At 47.7% G+C, this 15,345-nt stretch overlaps 1 protein-coding gene across 9 annotated transcripts in view; it reads right to left on the reverse strand.

The window, feature by feature from the left end:
• LOC143782270 (poly(rC)-binding protein 3-like) overlaps nucleotides 1-15,345 on the reverse strand; it is a 2,306,623-nt gene that overhangs the window by 410,739 nt on the left and 1,880,539 nt on the right. Inside the window, exon 1 of one of the 9 annotated variants that reach the window (XM_077269549.1) lies at nucleotides 513-535. The exons of the other annotated variants lie outside the window; for them this stretch is intronic. The gene's annotated coding sequence lies outside the window, so the exon portion shown is untranslated. Of the gene's footprint in view, nucleotides 1-512; nucleotides 536-15,345 lie in introns of those variants that run through there. 9 annotated transcript variants of the gene reach the window in all.

Consider the following 15,345-nt stretch of genomic DNA (forward strand, 5'->3'; position numbering starts at 1 on the left):
ATTTGGCACTCCTCTCAGCATCCTGAAATCATCATTTACTGGAACATTGCACTGGCATCATCAGCATCACATTGTATCTCCTCCGCCAGTCACTACTGTAGGTGACGTCAGCAGCCCGGCTCCTTACAGTACACACATGTATACAATGCTGGAGATCTGTGCCCAAGGTTCAGCAACACACCCAGCCAAAGAGAGAAATCTCTTATCACTGCAAATGGAAAAGCAGAACCTCCTTCCCTATCTACAGAGACCTTTCCTCATGTTTCCTTGTAACTGCTGATGTTATCATGTAGATGTAATAGCTCTTCAGAGACAGAAATAACATACGTCTGTTTCATGAGACGTGCACGAATGCGAATACTTCACTTTTTCAGGATATTATTGTATTAATAACTTTGGCGTGTTGTCTTGCACTGACATATCAAAGGAAATCCTACATGCTAGGTTAGATCAGTGTTGGAAAGAAAGCCGGGGTGGACTGGGCAGGACAGAGAATAATGAAAGTCCCTTACCATGCAAGCAGCCCATGTGCTCTGCCTGTGCTTTCTAAGCATCTGATTGTCAGTTTGCTCTGGTGGTGACAGCTGCTGCTTGGTGCTGGGTATTGTTTGTTTATGGGGGGGTGGAGGACAAGGAGTGGTTTCATTTCCATTGCAATCGGCAGTGTGTCCAGGCCATGTTTACTGCACAATGCATGCATGTTGCTGGGGGGGAGTCAACAGACAGTAAATGGGTCCTTCCTTCTTCTAAACACCCAGCAATCTGTACATGCTGCATGAAAGGTGTGGAATAAAAGTAGCATGCCTTCATTTGGGATACGAAATGTAAAAATAGATGCAATCAATATGAAGGAAGACCACTCAAGGTTGGATGGCTGACATATAAGGTCGCTATGTGTCCCGGCATTGATTTAGCGTGACATATCAGTAGTGTAATATAAAGAAGCATGGCCGCCCTACTTACGTGCATTAGGCTTCAGATATGTGGTGTTTCTTCCTCCTGCTCTTCAGCCTCATTTCTAGTTCTATTAATAAAATTATAGCATGAATCATTTATGGCCTAGCAGTGTATCTGGGAAATGTGTTCTTGTTTAGCTCCACTGTGTCTGCAGAGCAATGGCATGATGACTCCCTCTGCACTTACCTTGTAACAGCATGTCCATGACATTCATGGGAGCATAGATGGAAATACTAAGGAAAGCTCAGGTTGGCAACTAATATTTTCTTTTTAAAGGTTTTTAAAGCAGAGAGATAATCTCTCGAATGAGTGTTCACAATCATTGCCTAGTGTAAACATGCCCAAAGATTGAAAGATATATGATAATCCTCATTGTCATTGATTGCATCTGTAGAAGTAAAAGACAAACCCCCATGTAAACAGACATCTGTTAAGGTACCTTCACACTAAACGATATCGCTAGCGATCCGTGACGTTGCAGCGTCCTGGCTAGCGATATCGTTTAGTTTGACACGCAGCAGCGATCAGGATCCTGCTGTGATATCGCTGGTCGTTGAATAAAGTTCAGAACTTTATTTGGTCGTCAGATCGGCGTTTATCGTCAGGTTTGACACCAAAAGCACCGATACCAGCGATGTTTTATGCTGGTAACCAGGGTAAATATCGGGTTACTAAGCGCAGGGCCTCGCTTAGTAACCCGATGTTTACCCTGGTTACCAGCGTAAAAGTAAAAAAACAAACAGTACATACTCACCTGCGCGTCCCCTGCCGTCCGCTTCCTGCTCTGACTGAGCGCCGGCCCTAAAGTGAAAGTAAAAGCACAGCGGTGACGTCACCGCTCTGCTGTTAGGGCCGGCGCTCACACAGTGCAGGGAAGCGGACGCCGGGGGACGCGCAGGTGAGTATGTACTGTTTGTTTTTTTTACTTTTAGGATGGTAACCAGGGTAAACATCGGGTTACTAAGCGCGGCCCTGCGCTTAGCAACCCGATGTTTACCCTGGTTACCCGGGGACCTCGGCATCGTTGGTCGCTGGAGAGCGGTCTGTGTGACAGCTCTCCAGCGATCAAACAGCGACGCTGCAGCGATCGGCATCGTTGTCGCTATCGCTGCAGCGTCGCTTAATGTGAAGGTACCTTTACTTGTAATGGATCTGTGTGAGATGGAGGAGGCAACGAAGAAGAATTGCATGAAAGCATATTGTTACAAGTAGAAAGTGCTTAGACCAAAAAAAGGGGATTTTCAGGTAAAGAAAGAACCCAGTAGAGTGTTTATAACAAGATATATAAATTTATTAAACATATAACAAGGTAGAGCTAATCATGCAGGATAAGGAAACTGGCTAACCACATACTACAAGTTAAAAGCTAATGGCATATATAAGATCAATAGATCACCAAATCAGGGTAAAAAGTACCATGAAATTATATATAAATACCATAACATAATTAGAGAAATACATTGAACAGCACAAGTGTATAAAGATATAAATTAATCTAGTAAAGCCAACGTAAGTCCATAAGCAAAAAGTGCCATAGTGCATAGTGCAACAAGGGCTAAACCCAGCAATACCATTGTGGAATATGCTTTAGGCCATTCAATAAAGGTATGTTGTATTACCTATTGTGGAGTGTGGAAGCCGGACCCCCGCCTGCCGCCTCAACGCACGTTTCGCCGATCTTCGTCAGGAGGCGTGACGTATTCTGTATTTCTCTAATTATGTTATGGTATTTATATATAATTTCATAACATAGGGCACTTAGATAACACTGTTAAGTGGATTAAGGTATGTTAAGGTAAGTGGCGAGGGCACAGAGGCGCCAGCCACCGTCAGACACGCCTGCTTGATGTGCCCTTCTTAATGAATCAGGAGCATCTGACTCTTCCACGCTCCCTCATCAAGATGGGCATGGAAATCGCTGGTCTTCATGAATCAGGGCTCAAGTGTTTTGGATGATTACTAGCACTAGCAATTTGTCCAACTCTAGGATATGTCATGTGGAGGGTATCAGGCTTCCTATAGCCATTTTAGCAGACTTTTCACTTTTCTGTGCTCTGGTATTGATAAAAAATACTAATTTGAAGAAACAAGAACATAGACGAGTCCTCCCGTTGTTATTACTGCTTTTATAGGCTCACCACGGTCACTTTCCTAAGCTATAGTGACTGAATAAGAGAAGTAGAGAGCTGAGCTATGTCAGTGAAATTGTAATGTGAGTCACTGAAGCATAATTAACAGCTTCTGCAAACCGTAATTGAAACCCATAACTTACACCCATTCTGCCCCCCTTCCTTTGTATATCATATAGAAAACGCCAACTTCGTTTCCATGACCTCATTCATGATTATGGGATGTCATCTTTGATTTAATAACAATCCCAGCGATTAATGAAGGCTCTCTACTCTAAAGGTTAATATAAACAGGATTGCAGTGTTAAACCTGCAAAAAACAAACCATCCACAATGATAATGCAAATAGGGAGCCCCTGGCTTGCCTCCTGCCAGGGAAAGAAGGCTACATGCTGGCACACTTTCCCTGGGATGCATGGAGAAAAGATGTATAGCTGGTGAATAATAAAACACAAATGATCCTGTTAGAAGGGGAGATATGTACGTAGTGTCTGCGTCTAATTCTAAAGATAACAATTCTAATTATTAAGAATGTTTGTGGAGCAAACAGTCCTTTGCCTTTAGTTAAGCTGTTTTTGTTGCCTGCATTTCATTTATCAGACAGTGAAGTATATTAATTATTAAAATTCAGTTTTCAGCTTTTAAGGATAGATGATGGCAAGCGAGATGTACACAAAGGAATAATGCTGTTTACAACAATCCATCAGATTTAACCTACTTTTCAATGACACTTTATAAAATGAAAAGATACCACTCTTTATTACGTAAACTATGCACTAATAATATAATCAGACAAGTTCATACACACACTAGTGCAGATATATGGTGGACTCGTTGCCTGGAGAAACCAATAGATCATTCGATTATGGAATAATACGAGCTAATTTTGCTGTAAATAACTATAAGGTTCACCTTGAGCATTATACAATAAAATATTTCAGGTAAAGTTCAGAGGAAAGTTTTTTTGCCTTTCTCTGTATAACACCTGTAAAGCAGTGATGGGCATTATAAGCGAGGGACACTATGTATCCCCCAGGATGTGCATAGAAGCGTATTAAGGCCGCTGGAGTGCATTGCTGTCACAGGTATAGCTGTGGTTGTAATGCAGAATAAAAATAAGTGTGGTCTTGGACAAGCTATTTGCCCAAGGCAGACTTAAGTAAACCCCGCATGGGCTTTAATTTTTGGAGCAAACCACAGGATGGTAGTGGGGCAGTTTGCTCTCTCCAGCCGGGTCTTACAAGTGACCAATGGCCACAGATTCCATTTAAAAGCCCTGCAGTAAAGGGTTGGGTGTGTCAGTGTTTGTTTGCAAGCGGCAGAGCAGGTGGCTATGCAACAGCCGGCTTGTGTGAGGTAACACAGAGCCAAGGGACGCAAACGCAAAAGCCCCGGCTGCAATCCAGAGGATACCGTGTGCTTTCATTTTGTGAGTTTTTTTTAACATTAAATATCTTTGCTTTGAACTTTACTGGGTTACTGCCTCATTACTGCACGGTATGAACACCGCTGCGCTGCACACCGTTGGGCTAAATGGTGGACCGAAATAGGATCCTTCATTAGAATTTTAATTTAAACTCCTTCAATTGTGACTGTACCACTCAATCTAGAACAGTATTTCTTTTTTTATGCCACTCTATTCCTAAATGATGCACCCCTGTAATAAAGATGCACATTTTTTCTTAAACTAACTGGGTGTATATCACAGAACTACTCTGTTGAGCATTTGCTTTTCTCTTGTAAGACACTCTCCAATGAAAACACAACCTCATTATAGAGGGGAAAAGCAAAGGCCTATAGAGAAGGTCACAGCTGCAGCCTGGCTCAGCATGTTCTCACTCCACAGTGACCACTTTCCTTCCTTTGGGGTACAGGACAGTAGTAGCGCTGGAGAGCCCGAGTGTTGGACCCAAGTGTTATAAGGCGATAAACTGTGTTGTTTTTCTTTCGGCTACAGCTCTCTTGTGCACGTGAATAACAAAGCTATGGATCTCAGGAAATGGATATGCAAACCAAAAAAAACACTTTTTTATAGTTTTTAAAATTTAATAGCCTAAAACCAATTCATTCATTTTTTAAAATTTATAACATTGGTATAATCAAAATAGTATGGACAAGAGATGGTGCGAATCAATTCCAGAGATAATATCAATGACCTGTGACCATAGAATGGGAGCGCTGTGGACTGTGTATTACCTGAAGGCATATCTGGCTCCTCTTTTGATTAGCCAGCCTCATAAGGCTTTGTTGACAGATAATAAAATGTTGGCCCATGGAAAAAGAGGAGGAAAAATTTAAGTGCAAAAATGAAAATTGGCTCTATCATGAAGGCTTTATGCAGCGCCCCAGAGTCCTGGTTGTTGCAGTACTGATGCTCCGCCGCTAAGGGGGGCTATGGTACGTCTGATGGCACTGAAGGAGTTCACCTGACCAGGTATCACAGACACCAATACACTTCACAGTCTGGCCTCCAGGGGGGAGCTAAGGGTTCTATGTTTTAGGCCACTCCTCACAATCTGGTAAAACTGGGGGTTAGATAGGAAGTTAGAGAGAAGCTGACTGGGTTGGAACCAGGCAACATCCTGTGGCAGAGGGTGTTGCAGGGGAAGATTCAGGGGGGTCCCTGTCAGGGGTGGGATCCTGACAGAGGCCTAGCGAACAGAAAGAACGTTACGGGACCGCGCCTGCACTTCATCGCGGCGGTACCCCAAGAAAGGACAAGAAGCGAGGTTTATTGTGCTGAGTGAGAAACGAGATCAACGCAACAAGGAGAAATACCAGTAGGAGTCGTGCTGTAAGACGAGGCAACATCCTACTGAGGCGCGTAGCCGGTGGCCGGAAACGCCGAGGAAGTATTGAGCTCCAGGCCTTACTTCAAACCTATGGCAGGACAGTCAGTTATAGGCGGGCTGTCTCACTCAAATCACCTAAGAAGACATAGGGGGCAACATTTGGAGAGGGGCGACTCTAGGGTCCCGGAAGACCTCCGAGCCTACCCGTCATGCGGGTGTGTCCTAGCCATATCATCTGGGGGACGAAACAGAACATCATCATCGAGTTGTGAGGGAACTTCAGAAACAGACACAACAGTTGTGAGGACTATCCCGTAAGCACAGCAGGGAAGGACTACAACACACAAGCGCTAGAAGGTAGGCACAGATTTCCACCTGCAAAGGGAACTCTGGAGGTGCCATCGGACCGGCTGGACTCATGCAGCCCAGTTAACCGTATTCTGGACTGAGGATCCTGAAGCCTTCAGTAAAGAGGTAAAGAGACTGCAAACTGGTGTCCTCGTTATTTACTGCGACCGGCACCACACCACAACATCATCACTCTCCACCTTCATTGGACGCCCCTCAGCAGGGTCACGGGCCGGGTCTAGCCACCGTGACAACCCCAGAACTGAGACAGAGAGGCCCGGTACCCCTCGGCCCTGCGGCAGTGGGGGCGCTCCAACTTGGCGTCACGAACAGGATCTACTTAAGCCTGAAGAATCAGGTCATGTGTGCCTTGGAACTGTGATTTGTAGTGCTTGGACTGTGACTTATTGCAAAGACTGCGCATTGCCACTTGCCGCCAAAAGTTCCCGCCAAAACCGCCGCCATTGCGGTACCATGTGGCGTGCCGGAAGAGCGGGGCGTGTCGTCGTGGGAGTAGCTTGGAAGAATGGCGCGAAAGTTGAGCCAGCCCCCCACAAGTACTACTATGTTCGGGAGATATGCCCTTCAACGAGGGAGGTCCGCCTCCTAGTCTGGGACGGCGGCAGGAAGAGGAACCACCCTCCGGATGGGGGAAGGCCGGAAGCCCTGGACGATGCAGAGTAGAGCCAGATTGGCAAGATGACGAGTGAAGGTCGCCCAGAAGAGGGGGAGAAGGCCCGCACCAGTCCCAGCCAATGGGAGCTGAGCAAACTTTCACCAGGCTGCGAGGACCGGGAAATTCTCGGGGCAGAAGTGGAGGAGCTATGCCGTCAGCCTAGTCTGTGTCGGCGAAAAGCCGCTACCAGTGAGGAGCCGCGCCACCCCCAAGCACTGGCACCGCAAGCTGAGGAGAAGAGGGCTGATGCCGGGGATACCGCGGAGGTGGATGGCGCCATTAACCCGGCCCGGGCGGCTGAAGAGCCCCTGCTTGTGGACATAGACTCCCCTCCACCCAGACCACCCGGACGGGTGTGTAGCCGCCTTGAATGCGAGCGGCCGTGGGAGACGCTAAAGACCGCCGATGTCCCCTTACGGCCCACTGCACAGCCCGTGAACCTCCAGGGTGAGTGGATGACCTTCAAGTGGACCCGCGCTACCACCAACTTGATTGGGTTCCCTGGAGAGGCTCAGCCCGAGGGGGAGAGCATCGAGGTTATCCACCAACGGGAATATCGCCAGTAGCTACGCCGACAGGAGGAAGAGTGGGCCCGTAAGAAGGAACTCCGCCGATGGGCTGAGCAGGAAAAGGACCTCCAGGCCAAAATCCAGGTTAGGCGGGCGGCTGAGGAGGACTGGGGCCCTCAGCGCTATGGAGTCATCAGCACTTTCCGGATGCAGGGAGGATGGGGCTTCATCAAAGAGCCCGGTCTCGCCTTGGAGGTATTCATGAACCGGCGGGATGTGGAGGCGCACCTCATCGAGGGACACCCGGGCCGGGATCTTTACGCGGGGGACCGCGTTCGGTACACCCGCCACTGGGGAGACAAAGGGTGGTATGCTTTGCACGTGCACAAGTACAAGCCAGAAGTGACTGTGCCACCTTCCTATGATTCCCCGGGACCGGCGGTCATTGCTCCAATCTCCTTGTGTGCCCAATGCCTGCGGACCATCACCCCGAGGAGAACCGTGAGTACACAGACCCCCATTAAGGGTGTGGATGCACTCTATGTGGTAGCCGGTGGTGGGCAGTACCCACGAAAGCCACCCCCGGACTTAGAGGGATAAACCTCGATACCACGGAAATGTATATAGTTGATTGTTTATCTTTTTGTTCTGCTGCTACAACCCGTATGGGGTTAGTCGGTGAGTCCTCCTAGGAGCCATACAGAGATGGCTCAGTGATCTTGAACTGAGAGAAGGTTGATAAGTTCTATACTGTGTATAGTGTTATGACCTGGTGGTTTAAGGAGCAACACTGATATGACCTGGTGGTTAAAGAGCAACATGGGACGAGCTCTGAGGAGGTGGTATCTTTACTGACCGCAGTTCCTAATCCTAACACCAACACTAGCAGTAGCCGTGGGATGTTCCTGTCACTCCCTAGACACCTCGTCACAGCCTGAGAACTAACTACCCCTAAAGATGGAAAACAGAAAGCTATCTTGCCTCAGAGAAAACCCCCAAAGGAAAGACAGCCCCCCACAAATATTGACTGTAAGTGGAGAGGGAAATGACATACACAGAAATGAAAACAGAATTTAGCAAAGGAGGCCAATACTAATCTAGAAAGACAGAATAGGAAAGGTTACTGTGCGGTCAGTATTAAAACCTAAAAATCCACGCAGAGTTTACAAAAATGATCTCCACACCGACTCACGGTGTGGAGAGGCAAATCTGCTTCCCCAGAGCTTCCAGCTAGCCTGAAAATATCATGATGACAAGCTGGACAAAAAGAAACATAACATGAGCAGAGCAATTAAGTCCACAGCAAATGGACAACCAAAGAACTAGCATAAACTTATCTTTTGCTGAAATGGACAGGCCATAGGAGAAATCCAAGAAGAGATCTGAATCCAACCCAGAAAACATTGACAGCTGGCATAAACTGAAGACCAGAGCCAGGTTAAATAGCAAAGCCAGGAGAGACGATCAGTGAAAGCAGCTGCTACAGCCAAACTCAAGGAGCAGCAGTTCCACTCGAAACCATCAGAGGGAGCCCAAGGGCAGAACCCACAAAAGTACCATTCACAACCACAAGAGGGGGCCCAAGAATGGAATTCACAACAGTATAGTAGCAGAAAGGCAGTAGGCCCGGGTGAGAAGGGGCGGTCCTGCAACAGAGCGAGAGGCAGTAGGCCTGGGGTAGATAGACAGGCGATCCTGCAGATGTAAAGGTGGAAAATGAAGAAAAGTTGATTAGCCTTATAGTGTTTTATAAGAAGGTCTTTAGTGGATTCAGCATATACTTCCTTAAAGGCAATGTTAAATTATTGTTCAGAAATTGCACTAAGTAGAATACCCGGTTGGGTAAGAGAAGTTATTTATAGTATGTTATTTAAAATAATTAACCATGTTTGTAACGTTCAAGTGTCCTCACCTCCCATAAAGGGAAGCTCTGTTCAAATTTACTTGTTATTGCATTTCAAAAATTGTATGTCCAGGAGTACTGGATTTAACCGAGGGGAGTGCAGTGCCCCAGAGTCCTGGTCGTTGCAGTACTGATGCTCCGCCGCTAAGGGGAGCTATGGTACGTCTGATGGCACTGAAGGAGTTTACCTGACCAGGTATCACAGACACCAATACACTTCACAGTCTGGCCTCCAGGGGGAGCTAAGGGTGCTATGTATTAGGCCACTCCTCACAATCTGGTAAAACTGGGGGTTAGATAGGAAGTTAGAGAGAAGCTGACTGGGTTGGAACCAGGCAACATCCTGTGGCAGAGGGTGTTGCAGGGGAAGATTCAGGGGGGTCCCTGTCAGGGGTGGGATCCTGACAGAGGCCTAGCGAACAGAAAGAACGTTACGGGACCGCACCTGCACTTCATCGCGGCGGTACCCCAAGAAAGGACAAGAAGCGAGGTTTATTGCGCTGAGTGAGAAACGAGATCAACGCAACAAGGAGAAATACCAGTAGGAGTCGTGCTGTAAGATGAGGCAACATCCTACTGAGGCGCGTAGCCGGTGGCCGGAAACGCCGAGGAAGTATTGAGCTCCAGGCCTTACTTCAAACCTACGGCAGGACAGTCAGTTATAGGCGGGCTGTCTCACTCAAATCACCTAAGAAGACATAGGGGGTAACATTTGGAGAGGGGCAACTCTAGGGTCCCGGAGGACCTCCGAGCCTACCCGTCATACGGGTGCGTCCTAGCCATATCATCTGGGGACGAAACAGAACATCATCATCGAGTTGTGAGGGAACTTCAGAAACAGACACAACAGTTGTGAGGACTATCCCGTAAGCACAGCAGGGAAGGACTACAACACACAAGCGCTAGAAGGTAGGCACAGATTTCCACCTGCAAAGGGAACTCTGGAGGTGCCATCGGACCGGCTGGACTCACGCAGCCCGGTTAACCGTATTCCGGACTGAGGATCCTGAAGCCTTCAGTAAAGAGGTAAAGAGACTGCAACCTGGTGTCCTCGTTATTTACTGCGACCGGCACCACACCACAACATCATCACTCTCCACCTTCATTGGACGCCCCTCAGCAGGGTCACGGGCCGGGTCTAGCCACCGTGACAACCCCAGAACTGAGACAGAGAGGCCCGGTACCGGGTACCCCTCGGCCCTGCGGCAGTGGGGGCGCTCCATTTATATGTGTCAGACTATCAGCTTATGAATATTCTTCACATGGCTGATTATACAGAGAACATTTATTTTCTGATTGGAATCTAGTAACCTTTTAAAGTGGAAAACAGTTTCTCTCTATGTGCATATGCCAACAGACAGAACTTACTGCACGTTACACTTATACATAGCAATACATGTGTATGTAGGAAACTTCCTTGAAGGAAGGTAAATTGTATACACAGTTTTTGGAAAACATCACTTTTAATAGGAATTACACATAATTTATTTAACTATTTATTATCTGTTCTTTATATAGCACTAACATATCCTGCAGCACAGCAACAGATCAAAGCCCTGACGTATACGTACATGTTACTGTTATAATAATGTGTACAGTGGGTACGAAAAGTATTCATACCCCTTTACATTTTTCACTCTTTGTTTCATTGCAGCCATTTGATAAATTCAAAAGAGTTCATTTTTTTCTCATTAAGGTACACTCTGCACCCCATCTTGACTGAAAAAAACAGAAATGTAGATTTTTTTGCAAATGTATAAAAAAAGAAAAACTGAAATATCACATGATCATAAATATTCAGACCCTTTGCTCAGTATTGATTAGATGCACCCTTTTGAGCTGGTACATCCAGGAGTCATTCATTCGGTGAAATCGGCCGATTATTGCGAAAAGTCGGGGATCCGACTGAAACACGAAACCCAATGCAAGTCAATGGGGAAGCAAAGTCGGCAGTGAGTGGAGGACAGGAAAACACCTACAGTGCCCATTTTAATGCCAAAAACATCAATTCTTGTTACTTAAGCTTGTCAATCTTAATTTACCATATAATAATAGTTAGGCATTGAAAATTGGGGGTCATTTGGCTAAAGTTGTGGGGGGTAGGGCTGGCTCAAGTTTTTTGTGGGCCCAGGAAACGCGGACTACGTCACGGCGGTGGAGCAGAGAGAGGTAAGAATTTCAACTTTGCAAGTGCTGTGATCCTGAGCAAGCAGGAAGGGCACACTTGTTTGCATTGGCACTGGCACAGGGCCCCTCAAAGTACGGCGGTGTGTTTGACGGCGGGGGCTCCTCCCACCGGCAGAGACACTTTTGGGTATTATGATGGGCCCTGTGCCAGTGATGTCGCCAACGAGTATGCCCCCCCACCTGATGTAGGAACCTGCACTTTCATCTGCACCTTCCTCTTTGTCCCCGTGTGAGGTGGTATAGTATGCGGGAAGGGGAACCAGACTTGCAGCAGGGTCAGATACTGGCTGTGTAGAGTGGAAGGGGAATGTAGTGGTCTGTGTCAATGTACCAGCAGACTCATCTAGCAGTGGCTGGGCAATGGGCAGGATGAGGAGGAAACACAGATATAGGCCCAAAGAATAAAGTAGGCTAAATGCAGTTCAAAATTGGTAACAGGACTAAACAGGCGGCATTGCTTTGTTCAGTGGAGGAAAACTGTAATGAGTGGCAGACACAGTTCGTAGGCCCAAGTAATAAAGTGGGCCAAATGAAGTTCAAACTTGGTAACAGGAGTAAACAGGCGGAACTGCTTTGTTCAGTGGAGAACAACAAGCAGTGGCAGACACTGTTAGTAGGCCCAACCAAACAAGTAGGCCAAATGCAGTTTCATATTTCATATAGGCTGAAAGCCTGAAAATTAAAGCTCAGCTTTGTTCAGTGGAGGAGAACAACAAGCAGCAGCAGACACCATTAGTAGGCCCAACCAAACAAGAAGGCCAAATGCAGTTTCATATTTCATATAGGCTGAAAGCCTGAAAATTGAAGCTCAGCTTTGTTCGGTGGAGGAGAAAAGCAAGGAGTAACAGACACCGTTAGTAGGCCCAACCAAACAATTAGGCCAAATGCAGTTTAATAGTTGATATAGGCTGAAAGCCTGAAAATTGAAGCTCAGCTTTGTTCAGTGGAGTAGAAAAGCAAGGAGCGGCAGACACTGTTAGTAGGCCCAACCAAACAAGTAGGCCAAATGCAGTTTCATATTTCATATAGGCTGAAAGCCTGAAAATTGAAGCTCAGCTTTGTTCGGTGGAGGAGAAAAGCAAGGAGTAACAGACACCGTTAGTAGGCCCAACCAAACAATTAGGCCAAATGCAGTTTAATAGTTGATATAGGCTGAAAGACTGAAAATTGAAGCTCAGCTTTGTTCAGTGGAGGAGAAAAGCAAGCAGCGGCAGACACCGTTAGTAGGCCCAACCAAACAAGTAGGCCAAATGCAGTTTCATACTTCATATGTGTTATGGTTAGGGTTGAGCGACCTTTACTTTTATAGGATCGGGTCGGGTTTCATGAAACCCGACTTTTTCAAAAGTCGGGTCGAGTGAAATCGGCCGATCCTATAAAAAAGTCGGGGTCGGGGTCGGCCGAAACTCGAAACCCAATGCAGTGCATTGGGTTTCCAATGGTTCCCAGGGTCTGAAGGAGCGGAAACTCTCCTTCAGGCCCTGGGATCCATATTTAAGTGTAAAATAAAGAATTAAAATAAAAAATATCGCTATACTCACCCTCTGTTGCGCCCTGGTACTAACCGGGAACCTTCTTTCCTTTGAATCAGCCTTCCAGAGCCTTGCGGTGACGTCACGGTGACGTCGCGGCTTGTGATTGGTCCGCGGCCGCCCATGTGACCGCTCACATGGGCGGCCGCGGACCAATCACAAGCCGCGACGTCACCGAAGGTCCTAGAAGGGCTGATTCTTAGGAAAGAAGGCTGCCGGAAAGAAGCCGAGGGTGAGTATATTCATATTAGGTATATACTCACCCTCGTACATGCTCTGCTTCTTTCCAGCAGCCTTCTTTCCTAAGAATCAGCCCTTCCAGGACCTTCGGTGACGTCACGGTCACATGGGCGGCTTGTGATTGGTGCGCGGCCGCCCATGTGACTGTGACGTCACCGAAGGTCCTGGAAGGGCTGATTCTTAGGAAAGAAGGCTGCCGGAAAGAAGCAGAGCATGTACGAGGGTGAGTATATACCTAATAGGAATATACTCACCCTCGGCTTCTTTCCGGCAGCCTTCTTTCCTAAGAATCAGCCCTTCTAGGACCTTCGGTGACGTCACGGTGACGTCGCGGCTTGTGATTGGTCCACGGCCGCCCATGTGAGCGGTCACATGGGCGGCCGCGGACCAATCACAAGCCGCGACGTCACCGTGACGTCACCGCAAGGCTCTGGAAGGCTGATTCAAAGGAAAGAAGGTTCCCGGTTAGTACCAGGGCCCGTCAGAGGGTAAGTGTAGCGATATTTTTTATTTTAATTCTTTATTTTACACTTAAATCTGAATTCCGATACCAATTCCCGATATCTTAAACATATCGGGAATCGGTATCGGAATTCCGATTCCAGATTCAGAAGATCGCCGACTTCATGGCCGACCCCACACAGGGGTCGGGTCGGGTTTCATGAAACCCGACTTTGCCAAAAGTCGGCGACTTCTGAAAATGTTCGACCCGTTTCGCTCAACCCTAGTTATGGTTACTGAGGCAGGAGCAAGAGTGGACCCTCTGGACCGTGGAAGGCGGCCCTCCGGGCGAGCGGCCCGAGTTAACCAACCCCTATACAGGGACTGTTTAGGAGCAAGCCCAGAGAGTACCAGACCACGGTAGCAGATACCAGGAGAGACGGCTCTTGATAAGTAAATAGAACAAAAGGGAGGACTAGGCTGGGATCCGGGAGATGTACAACCAGGAGAAGTGGGAACGTGCAGAGGATGACCAGAGACGGGAATGGAGCTGTAAGGAAAAGAAAGAGAAGGATAAACGAAAGGAGGCTGGGGTAGGAGCACAGAGAACGGAGGGAAGGAACGAGCGCTGAACCGGAGCGGAGATACAGAGCACAAAAGTAGTAAGCGGCCAGAGACAAAAGCTAGGAGCTAAAGACACTCAGGCACCTCCTAGCAGGGGAGGTGGCCTGATATACCGTGCTCTCTTCCGGGATTGGTAGTTGGAAGCCCACGTGAAGTAATACATCTGACGCAGGAAACCGAGGCCGGGAGAACGACCTAGCGCCGGGACCTGCGCGCCTGCACAGAGGCAGACATGCCGCGACGAGGAGGAGGTGCGCGCCGGGACTGAGCGCGCCACCGAGCGGAAGCTGACGTGCGAGGAAGGGCAGTGACGGGAGAGAGCGAGGCAGCCCCGGAGGAGGAGGGAGCAACACCCCGGGAGTTGGAAGAGGAGCGGGAGCTGCGAACAGCGGCGGCAGCAGACGCACCAAGCCGGGAGCCAGGAACGGAGCGGTGAGTATGAATCGTAACAATATGGGCTGAAAGCCTGAAAATTGAAGCTCAGCTTTGTTCAGTGGAGGAGACAAGCAAGCAGTGGCAGACACCGTTAGTATCCCCAACCAAACAAGTAGGCCAAATGCAGTTTCATATTTCATATAGGCTGAAAGCCTGAAAATTGAAGCTCAGCTTTGTTCAGTGGAGGTGAAAAGCAAGGAGTGGCAGACACTGTTAGTAGGCCCAAACAAACGAGTAGGCCAAATGCAGTTTCATATTTCATATAGGCTGAAAGCCTGAAAATTGAAGCTCAGCTTTGTTCGGTGGAGGAGAAAAGCAAGGAGTGACAGACACCGTTAGTAGCCCGAACCAAACAAGTAGGCCAAATGCAGTTTAATATTTCATATAGGCTGAAAGCCTGAAAATTGAAGCTCAGCTTTGTTCATTGGATGAGAAAAGCAAGCAGCGGCAGACACCGTTAGTATCTCCAACCAAACAAGTAGGCCAAATGCAGTTTCATATTTCATATAGGCTGAAAGCCTGAAAATTGAAGCTCAGCTTTGTTCAGTGGAGGAGAACAACAAGCAGCAGCA

Source organism: Ranitomeya variabilis, chromosome 6, assembly GCF_051348905.1.
Source record: "Ranitomeya variabilis isolate aRanVar5 chromosome 6, aRanVar5.hap1, whole genome shotgun sequence".
NCBI lineage: Eukaryota > Metazoa > Chordata > Amphibia > Anura > Dendrobatidae > Ranitomeya > Ranitomeya variabilis.